Here is a 12970-nt window from a genome sequence, read left to right as displayed (position 1 = left end):
TTTTAACGGGTCACTAATTTCATTTCACTGTGTTCCGGTGGCATTAGTCCGAACCAGATATTTCAGAGGAGCACAAAATCAATGTGCACATTCTGTGGGGAATCGCTCCCTGAATCCATTAGTAACTTTGACCAAGAGGTCAGGTAAAGTAATAGCCAGATAAATGTTTTATTACCGATGCCCTGACTGACTTAATGGCCAAACTAAACACATACAGCACATCCATGCATGTCAAACACTTATGATTACATCAAGATGATGTAATGCATTTATCTTTCCTCTCCATGTCTCTTCATTATCTGTATACAAAGCTGCTTCTTGCTCATTTAGATCATTTTTATGAGATATAAATTCAGAATTATGAGATAAAAATGTAGAATTGCAAGATATAAACACAATTCTGAGGAAAAAGTAAGAATTGCCTGATGTTAACTCACATTTCTGAGAAGAAAAGTCTGAATTGGGAGATATAAATTCGCAGTTGTGAGGAAAAAACAAGTCAGAACTGTGAGATAAAGTCACAATTACCTTTTTTATTTTGGGGTGGAAATTGTGAGATGTAAACTTAGAATTTAGAGAAAAAAGTCAGAATCGTGAGGTGTAAACTGTAAATAAAAAAAATATATATTTTTTCGAGATACAGACTCAGAATTGCAAGAAACTCGGATGTTTATATCTTGCAATTTTGACTTTTTTTTAGAATTGTCAATTAAAAAAAAAAAGCATGAAATGTGAGATAAAAATTCACAATTACCTCTATTCTATTCTATTCTATTCTATTCTATTCTATTCTATTCTGTGGCCATCAGAAAGAAAAAGAGCCATGTATCCAAAATTAAAAGTTTGCAGTTAAGGTATTTAATTTGCATATTAATATGTTTGTGCATTCCATGCAAGATTTACTAAATGCTTCTTTAGTATCTTTAAGGAATGCATTCATGTATTTGCATGCTTCAGAAATGGTCTAAAAGCAGTTGTGAGCACATTAATGCTGCAGTAATCTTCTTCAATGCATATTGATTTTCGAAATGTCTAAGGACAGATTATATTTAAGAGTGCTTCTGTGTTCTTGCTTATAACCCATTTTTCTAAGCTGCATGACTGGTCACTAGCACAAAAAACAAGAGGGCAGTGTGAGTCGGAGGGCTTCATGGGAGAAGCTGGGATCTTCGGCAGTGATTAGTGGCAGCTGTGGAGCATTCATGCTGTGTCTCTCCTCTTCACTCCAACAGGCCACAAAATCCCACCAATCACAGGACCACATTCAAACAGCGCAAAATTTGATTTCTTAAAGGGGCCGTTGCTTCGAACGGAAGAAGCAGAAGCATTGTTATGATTTAAACTGGTAAGTTTTTATTGGTTCCTGCCAGGAAAGATGTATATTTTTAAAGCAAAATCAGGTTATGTAAAGCTTTTTGACCTATTTTTATGGGTAGCCCACTCATTACAATACAAACAATGACATCACCATTTCATTTAACAAATTGAGAGGAGATTTTATGGTGGTAAGTATTTGTTTATTAAAAGATGAGTCAAAGAGAGGTTCACATTTGGAATGTGAGGCTAGACTGCCTTGTACTTCACCATTTTTCCCTGGCAAAGAGTCCATCATATTCCAAACCTTGTATCAAAACAGACTTCATGTAAGACCCACACAAAAATAAACAAAATATGTTTAAGTGCAAGAAAGAAAAATACAGGTTTATGGTTGTTGTTGTCATTTTTAATAGAAAAGACGGCAGTCTTGAGTTGAAAATAAAATGTTTCATCATATGAAACGAGGATATGGAATGTACATTTTTTTGCTTTCTTGGTTTTTCTTCAGCCAGACCACCGACATTCATTATTTGCCCATTATGGCACATTTTCAAAAATGAGTCATTTTCAAATTGGTTGCAGGATATCAATTGTCCAATTTTTGTGGGTCAGTTTAAAGAGAAATGGTGGGGGTTTTCTCCACAGAAAAGCACACTATGTGACCATATTCAGTTACGATCAGTTCCAGCTGATTTCTTTATTCATCAATGACTTCAGCATCATGACAAATAATGATCTTGAGAGAGCAAAAGTCTGCCTGTCCATCATTTTGCTACAAAAATGCAAAAAAAAAAAAAAAATGTAGATGGTCTGCATTTACAAGTAAATATATTGCACAAAAAAATGAAGGGGAAACAGTATGTGCCATTAGAAAGAAAAACAAATCCAGTCTCACACCTGCGATTTGGGACCCATCCACATATCACGAGTATGATATACATAAACTCCTAACTTTACTATTTTACAGTACATATACAATCTTGAAACTAATACCAGCACTGAGGTATGCATCTCCCCCCTCCCCAATGCCATATGTTCTACAAATACTCAACAAATTTGATCTACAGCTGTACAAAACCTATCTTAAAATCACAAGGCATTTTTGATGCAAGTTTTAATTTAAACTTAATCCTTAAACCAGGACTCCCTTGCATGCTTAAAAGAAACGATAAAGGGAAGAAGTGCCTGAAACTCACTGAGTGCCCAGTAAGAACATTCCCTTTTTAACTGTACAAAAATATGCCTGAAAATAGTTTGCTTTCTTTTAAAAAGATGAGGTCTGTTATGTATCAAAATGCTTCCTCTAACACCTGCAACTCTAAGGAGGTTTAGGCTGCTTAAGTTTCAATCCAGTAGGTAAACAGAATCAGTCCCAAAAAGAAAAAGAAGAAGAAGAAAAGAAAAAGTTCTGGCATTTAGAAATTACTAAACAACGTTTGAAAGAAACGTCCTGAACAGTAATAGTTCACAGATTTGCTTTGAGTCGGTCCACAGTCTTTACATTTTCAGCTCCCTGCAGTTACAAAGAGGGTATAAGATGCATAGAAGTTCTCAGATTTTCCCTTTGTGGTCTGATTTAGTTGAACAGTAATTGTAGACCTATAGAAAAATCCATAAAACCCTGTCATGCTGCCAGAAAAAAAGGTCTGCAGACTTTTTTCTTTTTTTTGCTACAGTACCAGCTTCATGAGCATCTAATTCCCCATACCGCTCCCCTCCTATGGCAAACCATTTTAACATTTATTCCTTACTATTTTGTTACTATGACTTTTTTTTTAATTACTTGCAAATAAGCCAATAGTGACTAGTATCTTATTAAATGTCACTACTACTAACTTATTCCTTTGCTACTATTTTGACTTTTTTTTTATATATAATTCAAGGTTATTATGCCATATTAACTGAAAAGACACTAGTACCTAATTGCTAGAACCTAGTGTTTATTCCAGTTGTTTCTAGTAGCATTCTGAATTGAACTATTAAGAAGCTTTTCTTACTAGTCTTTACATATGACAAGTAAACTAGTGTAAGAAGTGAAGTAAGAAATGTTAGTACTGGGATAGTGACTAGTAGCACAGGAATAAGTACTATGGAGTAAATAGTATAGCCACTTTTGGATTACTTACTCGTAAAAAAAAAAAGATACCATTAACATAAGCATAGATACTATATAGTTTGAAAAAATAAATGTTAAAATAGCTTGCCATACTTGCCTCCTTCCCAAAGCCCCTATATGTGGCCCACCAGGAGAAGACAGGGGAAAGAAATACGTACAGAACAGAGCATTATACCTCTCCCGTATGTTATTACTTGTCTTATTTAGTATGTAAAGACCAAGTCAGAAAAGTTCGCTTCGAGCCAGTCCCCAGCTATCATTTCGCTGAGCTCAGGCGTGCAATAGTCTGGAAACTCAAAGTGGGAGCCCAGGCTGCCCTCGCTAAAAGACTCCAACTCCTTATCCACCAGAGAGAGGGAGAGATTCCCTTGATTTTGGTTGCCCAGCTCCCAGCTTTGCGCGGAGGAGGCGAAGTTCAAACTGAAGTCAAAAAGCAAGTCGTCCGCGTCTTCGCTTGAGCTGGAAGAAGTGGAAACTGACCTAGAGGATGCTGGTGAGACGGATGCAGGATACATTGTGCTCTGCTTGGTGATGTTTTTGAAATTGTAGAACTGTCTGTTGTTCCGGACCTCCTCGTACATGCTGGCGCCCTCGGACTCTGTAGACAAGCTCAAAGTTGGGCTGGCGGGAACTTTTGCTACATTGTAGGCTCGGATCGGATCCTCTTCCTCCTCCTTCACCCGGACTCGAGAGTCCTCCTCGGAGTCGTCGTCGTCGTCGTCTTCACCCGTGAAATCACTTTTAATGACAGTCTTTGAAACTTTCATGCTCTTAAACGCGTACTCATCTCCGTAGCCGTGAGATGATTTACTTGCCGTCTTGTTCGTTTTCAGTTTAGGACATTTCTTGGAGTTCTTGGACACTTTGTTGCAGGACTTCTCTGGAGATGGGGCTGACGGTTTGTAGGAAATGTCCAGCTTTGGTTTCTTCTTGGGTCTGTATTTGTAGTCAGGATAATCAGCCATGTGTTTCAACCGGAGTCTTTCGGCTTCCCTGATGAAAGGTATCTTTTCGCTGTCCTTCAGCATTTTCCAGCGCTTCCCCAAGCGTTTGGAGATCTCGGCGTTGTGCATGTCTGGAGACTGTTCCATGATCTTTCTCCGCTCGATTTTAGACCACACCATAAACGCGTTCATCGGTCGCTTTATGTGTCCGGTCGCTGTCTTGCACCAGTCTGGGTTGATCGAAACCATGAATTCACTTTCGTCGGAGTCGGTGGCTTCTCTGGACATGCTGTCCGTTTGCTGCACCATGGTGCCGTTGCCGTGTGTTGTCAGTCCAAAATATCACCCGCGTGCGTCTGCTCTCTGTGCCTCAGAGGTTCACCCACTCTTTCCAGAGTTACAAGTCGCCTTCTTAACTACTTCTTGGCTTTTTCATGTACATGACATCATAGGTAGCGCTCCAATCACATCCTCTCCACTCCGCCCTACAGACTCCATGCAGCGCGCTTTAACCCTTAACGCGCGACCGTCTTGGACCCACGATACGCGAGACGCGCATATCACTAAATAAACTGAATGAGAATGCGAGTGTCAACACGTAAACAAGCGAAACCAAACAAACCGCTCGCACCAAATGTTTCAGGATCCCTTACAATGTGAGACTATAGAAGCGAGGCGTATGTTATGAAAACATTTGTGTATGTAAGCTGTTTTCTCTGGCTTTCCAGACTCTCTCTTAATAAAATACTGAAGGTGGCGCTTGGACACTGTTCCTGTGTTCATATATATGGGTGATTCTTCAGTTAGGGCAACTATTCTGTCTTCTGGGGTGGTTTTATAGGAAGAAAAGCTTTTTAATAAAACAGTCATTATAGGATGGGTTATAACAACTGTTTTGTGCATTTAAGCTAAAAAAATAACACTGTTGAACTGTTAAATTATCATTATTCCCTATATACCCAGACCTTACTGTAACTATAATAAATATATAAAACGTGTTAAAATCAGAAAAAAAAGCTGAAAAAAAATTATACGTTTTATTTAAACGTAAAAAACTCAATTCAGATGGTATTTGGTATACTGCTGTCATTTCCATGACAGTTTTATGCTTTATGGTGTACATAGGAAATTGGAAGCAAGCTCAAGCCTAAAAAGAAAAAGAAAAAAAATGTCAGAGAGAAAAAAAGAGAAAGAAAGAAAAAAACATTTACCTTTTAACACCAGTTTATTTGTCTCTTTTAATTTAACATGTTATTCTAATTTATTGTTTTATGTAGGATATAATACAGAGTGGTTTTACAATAATACTGATTATAGTACTTTATTTATTCTTTTTTTTTTATTCTGCATTTAATAATAATTATTTACCAACATTAAAAAGGCAGGATAGTTCCTTAGAGCTATCCATAGCAAATCACTTGTGAATCTCTAAAGTGGCTTATTTCTACCTGGGAATAAATTAATTTTCGTTTTTCTCAACTAAAAGGGAAAAGTAAATGTCAGTTCTCTGTGTGCTTCATTCAAAGCCAACAGATGCCTTTCTCTGCCCACTGTGGTTAGCAGTCAGTAATGTTACATGAAACTATGCATCTGCCAAGGCTTCCTGTTTTCTGTCCCCTAGAGGGCAATCACTAGCCCTTCAGAGACCTTACATCACCCTTACCTCTGATGATGGAAGAAACTGCCCTGAACAGTGGACATGTGACTAGTTTTGCCTAAAAAGTTAGGCTTGAGCACATATAACAAGCTTACAGAAGCAATCTGCGCTCTGAGTGACCACAACCCTGCCCCCACTCTCTCAAATTTATTTAATTTCCCTTAAAATCTCAAGGACATCTATTTGTAAATAAATAACACATGGTGACATATAGAAAACTGAAGCCAAGTCATCCGCCTCTGCTATTGGATGAGAAGAAATGTTGAATGAACAGGTATCTATGGTTTTGGTCTGCTCTCTTGCTTTGGTTCAGTCTGTTACATCATCGTTCTTGTGATAGGCTCACAAACAGAGGTGAATCAGAGCTGCCTAATGATGTGCCGCTCATTAGCATGGCTCGTTAAGGGCTGTGAATGAGGTGAGAGTGTCAGCCACTGCAGAGGTGTGAGTCATCCAGAAAAAGGGAGGGTCTCTGTGCAGGGAAATCTGAGACATAGTCTCTCCCTTGACTGCTGCACACAACACACACACACATTTGTTTGTCTATCATGGCAGGGACTTTTTATTGATTTCAGTTTTTTATCTAATGATATTTTCTCAACCTAACCCTAAACTTGACCCTCACAGAGACCTTTTTGCATTTTTACATTTTCATTAAGACATTGTTTAGCATGTTTATTAGACAGTTTTCTATGTGGGGGTCGTTGTCTGATAGGTGATTACAGGTTTTACTATCCTTGTGGGACGTTTGGTTCACACAAAGCAGACAAAACCTCACCGACCCACACATACACTTGCACACACACCCTACAAGTACCAGAAGGAATAGGTAAGTCAACAAGATAAGCATTGGTAGTCTTTGTTGTTGCTGTCCACATCTGCATCCGATTATGCATTTTGCAACTCACACTGCTCTTCCAAAATAAATATATCTAGAGTTGAAATATTATGTTGAATAGAAGCATTATTATTATGACTGGATGTATGGCAACCCGCTTTGCTTAACAAGACCTCTTTAAAATATCCATTGTGTATATGCAATGAAGTAAAGAGTGAGTGTATGTATGCATTTATTTATTTCACAAAATAATAAATATACTGTATTTTATTGTATTGATTTAACAGAAAAAATATACTGAACAAATAATATAAATCTATCTGCCTCATAAAATATTCCCTCAGTTATCTAAACTCTTTGAAACAGCTGTTTCTATGCAAGAGCATTGAAGCATAGATCAATACAGAGTCAGGGTAAGGGTTATCTGATGCTGCAGATGCATGGATCCATCTCCCATGCATAGCCTCTAGACAGGCGGGCCTCCTCTGACTGCTATCTAGAGTTAACAATGGCCAGGAAAAGGGGTTGTTATAGGGGCCTATAGAGAAGCAAATAAAGTTCTCACTTACATAACACATTCCTGAATATCCCTCTTGCTTTCATGAAGTGGTTCTTGCCTTGAAAGGGTATTTTTATGCAAATAGCATGATCACCTGATAGTCATATAGTGTGGATGGTACAGATATTTGCATCCTATCCAGAGTTTCTATGACAAAGGGAATGCATCTGGATGGTGTTGTTAATGTTATCTCAGGAGTTATTAAAGTGAGTGAGTGACGTGACATGTGGCCAAGTACGGTTACCCATACTAGGAATTAGTGCTCTGCATTTACCCATCCAAAGTGCACACACACAGCAGTGAACACACACACACCGTGGACACACACCCAGAGCAGTGGGCAGCCATTTATGCTGCGGCGCCCGGGGAGCAGTTGGGGGTTCGGTGCCTTGCTCAAGGGCACCTCAGTCGTGGTATTGAAGGTGGGAGAGAGTGCTGTACATTCACTCCCCCCACCTACAATCCCTGCCGGTACGAGACTCAAACCCACAACCTTTGGGTTACAAGTCCGACTCTCTAACCATTAGGCCACGACTTACAATATACATTAATGTATGTTCGGTACTGTGCGGAATTAACAATCATTGATTTAAATGTGGGCAAATTGTATACAAAACATATAATCATTCTAACAGTCACCATCTGCCAGATGAACGCATTCATGTGAGACAAGAAACTACCAGGACAGTAATGAGTTTCACAGGGGATGCAATTTACTCTGCAAATCAGTATAATCATAACAGAAAACCTGACTTCTTAAAGCAGAAAGTTCTTAAAGTATAATTAGAATACACTATTAAAGAATAAATATTTTAATGAACATATCTCAGCTGAGACAAGCATCGTACACCGTGCTATATGTAGTAAATTCATCCAAGATGCCAAAAAGTGACTGCTTGCATTCTTTTAGGTCAGTCTTGCTAAAGCCTGTGGAGAATGAATAGTAACACTGTACATCTACTGTAACTGTGTTGGTAAGCAAAAACTGAAAGTAGTGAGTCTACAAACTGAAATAAACTTTTTGCTCTATTAGCTTAGTAATACTGTATGCCACACAGTTTTAATGTCACTTTTTATTGTCCTCTTTCATATATAGCATTGGAAAGATTTGTTTTAGTAAATTAGCTCATTCAGATGATTAATGTAAAAAAAAAAAAATGACTCCATGTCTCCTTGCACAGAATTTAGGACTACTTATTTAAAAAAAATAATACTATAATAATAATAATGAATTAATTACAATTTCATTCAGTTGTTCATTACTATTTTGATGTACTGCATGTACTACAAAAAGGAAAAGTTTTTCCTTTGCATTTTTGAAAAGTTTCAAGTACAGATATCAACATTGTCAAAATTGTTGAACCTGTTGACACGGATCCATGAAAACAACTAAAAATGTATTATTCATGCCAGACCAGTAGTTTGTGATGACATTTTGTAAAGAAACTCATGCATCCTCGTAGACTGAACATGTAATACGCATGTGCACCATTTTCACAAATATGTGTGTTTATAGTTTACACAAAGACGATAATAGTATTGTTTTCAAACACTTGCATTTTAAAACCCATTTTCAAAAGTTTACATTTGTCAGGCCCCCAAAACGCCATTATTGCATAAAATGTTTTGTGTTTTTAGGCCTTAGTGTATTTTTAGCTCTATTTGAGAATGTTCATTAGTTTAAAAACTTTCCTTGTGCCAGAAAATCTATCTTTGATTAAAAGTGTTTTTAGGCCTTAGTGTATTTTTAGCTCTATTTGAGAATGTTAATTAGTTTAAAAACTTTCCTTGTGCCAGAAAATCTATCTTTGATTAAAATGTTATATCATCTATCTATCTATCTATCTATCTATCTATCTAATCATACTGTGTATTTTCTAGCCTGTATAAGTAGCTTCAAAATAGTTACACAGCTTGTAGCATAGTCAGATAAGTCTGTCTGTCTGCCTTCCTGCCTGTCTGTCTCTCTGTCTCTATCTATCTATCTATCTATCTATCTATCTATCTATCATACCATGTATTTTCTAGCCTGTATAATTAGCTTCAAAATAGTTACACAGCTTGTAGCATAGCCAGGTATGTTTTCAAAATAATTGTAGCTTAGCAAGCTACAGTTTCAAACCTTCTTCCTCAACAGACATACAGTATACTGTTTAACGTTATTGTTTCACACTCACAAACCGATGCTAATGTGGCTGTAGGGTGTCAAACTTCTTTCACTCCCTCAAGATTCTGATGTTTAACAGACATTTGACACCCGAGTACTTGTCATTAATGTAAACAGCTGACGCCTGACACTTCTCAGGAATGTCTATCACATGACACACTAACACAATCAACAGCTCCCTTGTCTAGCCCTAAAGTGCACCACTGTTTAGTAAAACACCCCAGAAGAGTGGTCACAACCGACGACTGCCAATTTCTCCAGTTAAGTTACAAAAAAGTTAAATGAATACGAAATAAACTAACCCCAATAGATATGTGAATTTCAGTAGCAGCCGCAATCTGGGATCGAACCACTGAAATTCACTGAGAAAACAAGTAAAATCTTCTGTTTCAGCTCACTGCCTCGCTTTTCACCGGGGCAGTGGAAACGTGGGAATGCTTTGCTCAGGCGTAATGATGTCATCACCTTGCTTTCAAAGGCCCCTGGCGTCTTGACATGGCAACATTTCACCTGTTGTCATTTCTATGTCCGCACTCCCAGCATGCCTGAGTGTGCCACTGCATTCAGGGAAACATTTTCACTGTACAACTACCTCCTGAGTGTTTGTGTGCACTCCGTCCTGGGCTAATAAACATGGTCTGAGAGAGCCCTCGGGGGCGACGAGGCCGGGTAATGAGAGCATGTTTAGTCTGGGGAAGCTGGGACAAATTCTGATGGATTGCATGGCCACAGCTTAACCTCCTCTAATACATACTAAAGCACAGAGAGAGTGAGTTCTGCACACTTTCACTTTTTCAAATGCTACTTGGGAAATAGATGAAATCAGGTTCCAAGATGCTCTCATGATTTTTGAAGTAAGACGTATATTCGACGGAAGGCTGAAATGAAAATAGCCTATGCTGCCAAAGAGATCTAGGCAAGCAAAAAGCACAATAAATCAAGGCTTTTCTCGCTTCGTTGTGAAAGCGCATGTTTAGTGAAATGGTCTGCCTTGTCCAACAAGCACGAACTTGCCCTTTCATGTAAATAGAAAGAACATGATGGGCTCTGATGGAGTCAGGGTGTACAGTTAGTCACTCTCAGACGTATCCTGCACTCTGAAGTTTCTGTTTATGATCTTTGCACCACAAGCCCAATTGTGACAGTTCAAAGACACTTCGCAGAATACATGGCCCTTGGGCTCAGCAGTCTTATTGAGAGAACTCTGTAATTAGCAGCTTTACATAATTCAAAATTAAAGGTTAGATTTAGTTAAAATAGTATATGTTTCTCTTGATACAAGTACTACATTATTTTAAAACTGATCATCAGAACATCTGATTGTATCAGAAATTACATCTGAACTTTATTGTAATTTATTCTAATAAGTTAACTTGCATAGCTTCCTGTTGGTAAACTGTTCACTAAATGTCTATTTATGCTTTTTTTTATTTAACAAATCTTATGTTAACCGCTGTAACCCAATGATCCTACGCTGTCATTAGCCCCAAATACCATAAACAATTTACTTTTCACCTCCAAACAATATTGTTTTCACAATAAACAAAATTACATTTTATTTGCATAGCTTTGACAGGCCATAGCCCACAATGACCACAACGTGTATACAAGGAAAGCTTCCTGTTGGTAAACTGTTCACTAAATGTCTATTTATGCTTTTTTTTATTTAACAAATCTTATGTTAACCGCTGTAACCCAATGATCCTACGCTGTCATTAGCCCCAAATACCATAAACAATTTACTTTTCACCTCCAAACAATATTGTTTTCACAATAAACAAAATTGCATTTTATTTGCATAGCTTTGACAGGCCATAGCCCACAATGACCACAACGTGTATATAAGGAAAGTTTGAAATTGAATGTAATTTTTCTGGAAGTGTTATTGCTGGGTGCTGTAGTGCTGTCTAATTAAAATGTGTGGATAAACTGCAAGTGCATAAGAAAGACAAGGCATAAGAACCTTGTTTAGCTTATAAGGAAACAAAAACAAACTTGCACATTCACCACTGCGTTTTACATGTAATCTGTAATTTACTGCAAAATATGAATTCTTCAAAATAGAAGTTCTAGAGGACTATAAAAGTGTCTCCATTGCAATTGTATGGTATTTTATGAATCTAGATTACCCGTTAGATGACTCTTGTATAAACAATGAAAGCATTAAGCGGAATAGTTAAAATCAATTTAAAGGAATAGATCACGCAAAAAAACAAAAAAAAACAAATGCTGAAAATGTACTCACCCTCAGGCCATCTAAGATATAGATGAGTTTGTTTCTTCATCAGAACAGATTTGGAGAAATTTAGCATTACGTCACTTGTTCACCAATAGATGCTCTGCAGTGAATGGGTGCCGTCACAATGAGAACATCACAATAATATACAAGTAATCCATATGACTCCAGTCCATTAATTAACGTCTTGTGAAATTAAAAGCTGCGTGCTTGTAAGAAACAAATCCATCATTAAAGAATTTTAACTTTAAACCGTCTCTCTTCTGGCCAAATTACACGTCCATTATCCATAACACCACTTCTTCTGGAAAAAGTCCACCCCATGTTGTCTTCTCACATCAAAAATCCACCATATTTGTTCAGAACTGTTTTAGACTATTTTTGGCTTGTAATCAGTACTTGATCTAAGCATATTTCCCTCCTGATTTAGACAAGATTATTTTTTTATTTATTTATTTTTTTTTAGTGGAGAAAGCAATATTATGAATAGAGGTTTAGTAATTTTTTAAGCATTTTTGGGTGAACTATTCCTTTAAATGAAAGAATAATTAGTCAAAAGAATCATTCATTTCTACCTCTCCCACCTGGTACTCAGGCAATAATCTCATTAGAACATGTCCATAAGCTGGAAAAGAAAAATCTATTTCTTTAAAAAGATATAGCTTACTGCCCCAGTTTCTTCACTTTCGAATGGAAACACATGAGAAGGTTTTGTAGAGCAGACATTTAAAAAAAAACAAAAAAAAAAAACAAGGGAAAGGGGATCAGCTTCAGCACTTTTGATCATTCTGAGAAGCAAGGGCAGAAATTGTTTAAAAGTGAGCGTGTTTTCACAGTAAATCCGTTCAATGTGGCCATGGCTCTGTTTAATAGAGTAATGACCCAGGAGCTTTTAGCTGGTGCTGGCAGCTGTCTTCCTGGGGGAAAAAAAGGGCAATAAACCTCTGCACCAAAGAAATGTTTGAGTTTTCATTTGCTTATTATCCGGGTTTCACTCAGAACTTTTTTTAAGCATGTGGGAATGTTCTTCTGATTGAGAGACACATGTCTTCAGGCCATAGTTAGGTGATAATGTGTTTTTCTGTGGCACTTTCCACGAACAGGGTAAAAAATTAGTGTCCTATTACTTATTTAAA

General features: G+C 37.4%; 1 pseudogene; it reads right to left on the bottom strand.

The window, feature by feature from the left end:
- Positions 1–3613: 3613 nt before the first annotated feature.
- LOC107666267 (transcription factor Sox-11-like) lies at positions 3614–4856 on the bottom strand (annotated as a pseudogene).
- Positions 4857–12970: the final 8114 nt, after the last annotated feature.

Source organism: Sinocyclocheilus anshuiensis, unplaced genomic scaffold (genome assembly GCF_001515605.1).
Source record: "Sinocyclocheilus anshuiensis isolate Anshui unplaced genomic scaffold, SAMN03320099.WGS_v1.1 scaffold936, whole genome shotgun sequence".
Lineage (NCBI taxonomy): Eukaryota > Metazoa > Chordata > Actinopteri > Cypriniformes > Cyprinidae > Sinocyclocheilus > Sinocyclocheilus anshuiensis.
The sequence above is the reverse complement of the archived record's forward strand: the minus strand, read 5'-3'. Positions and strand labels throughout refer to the sequence as shown.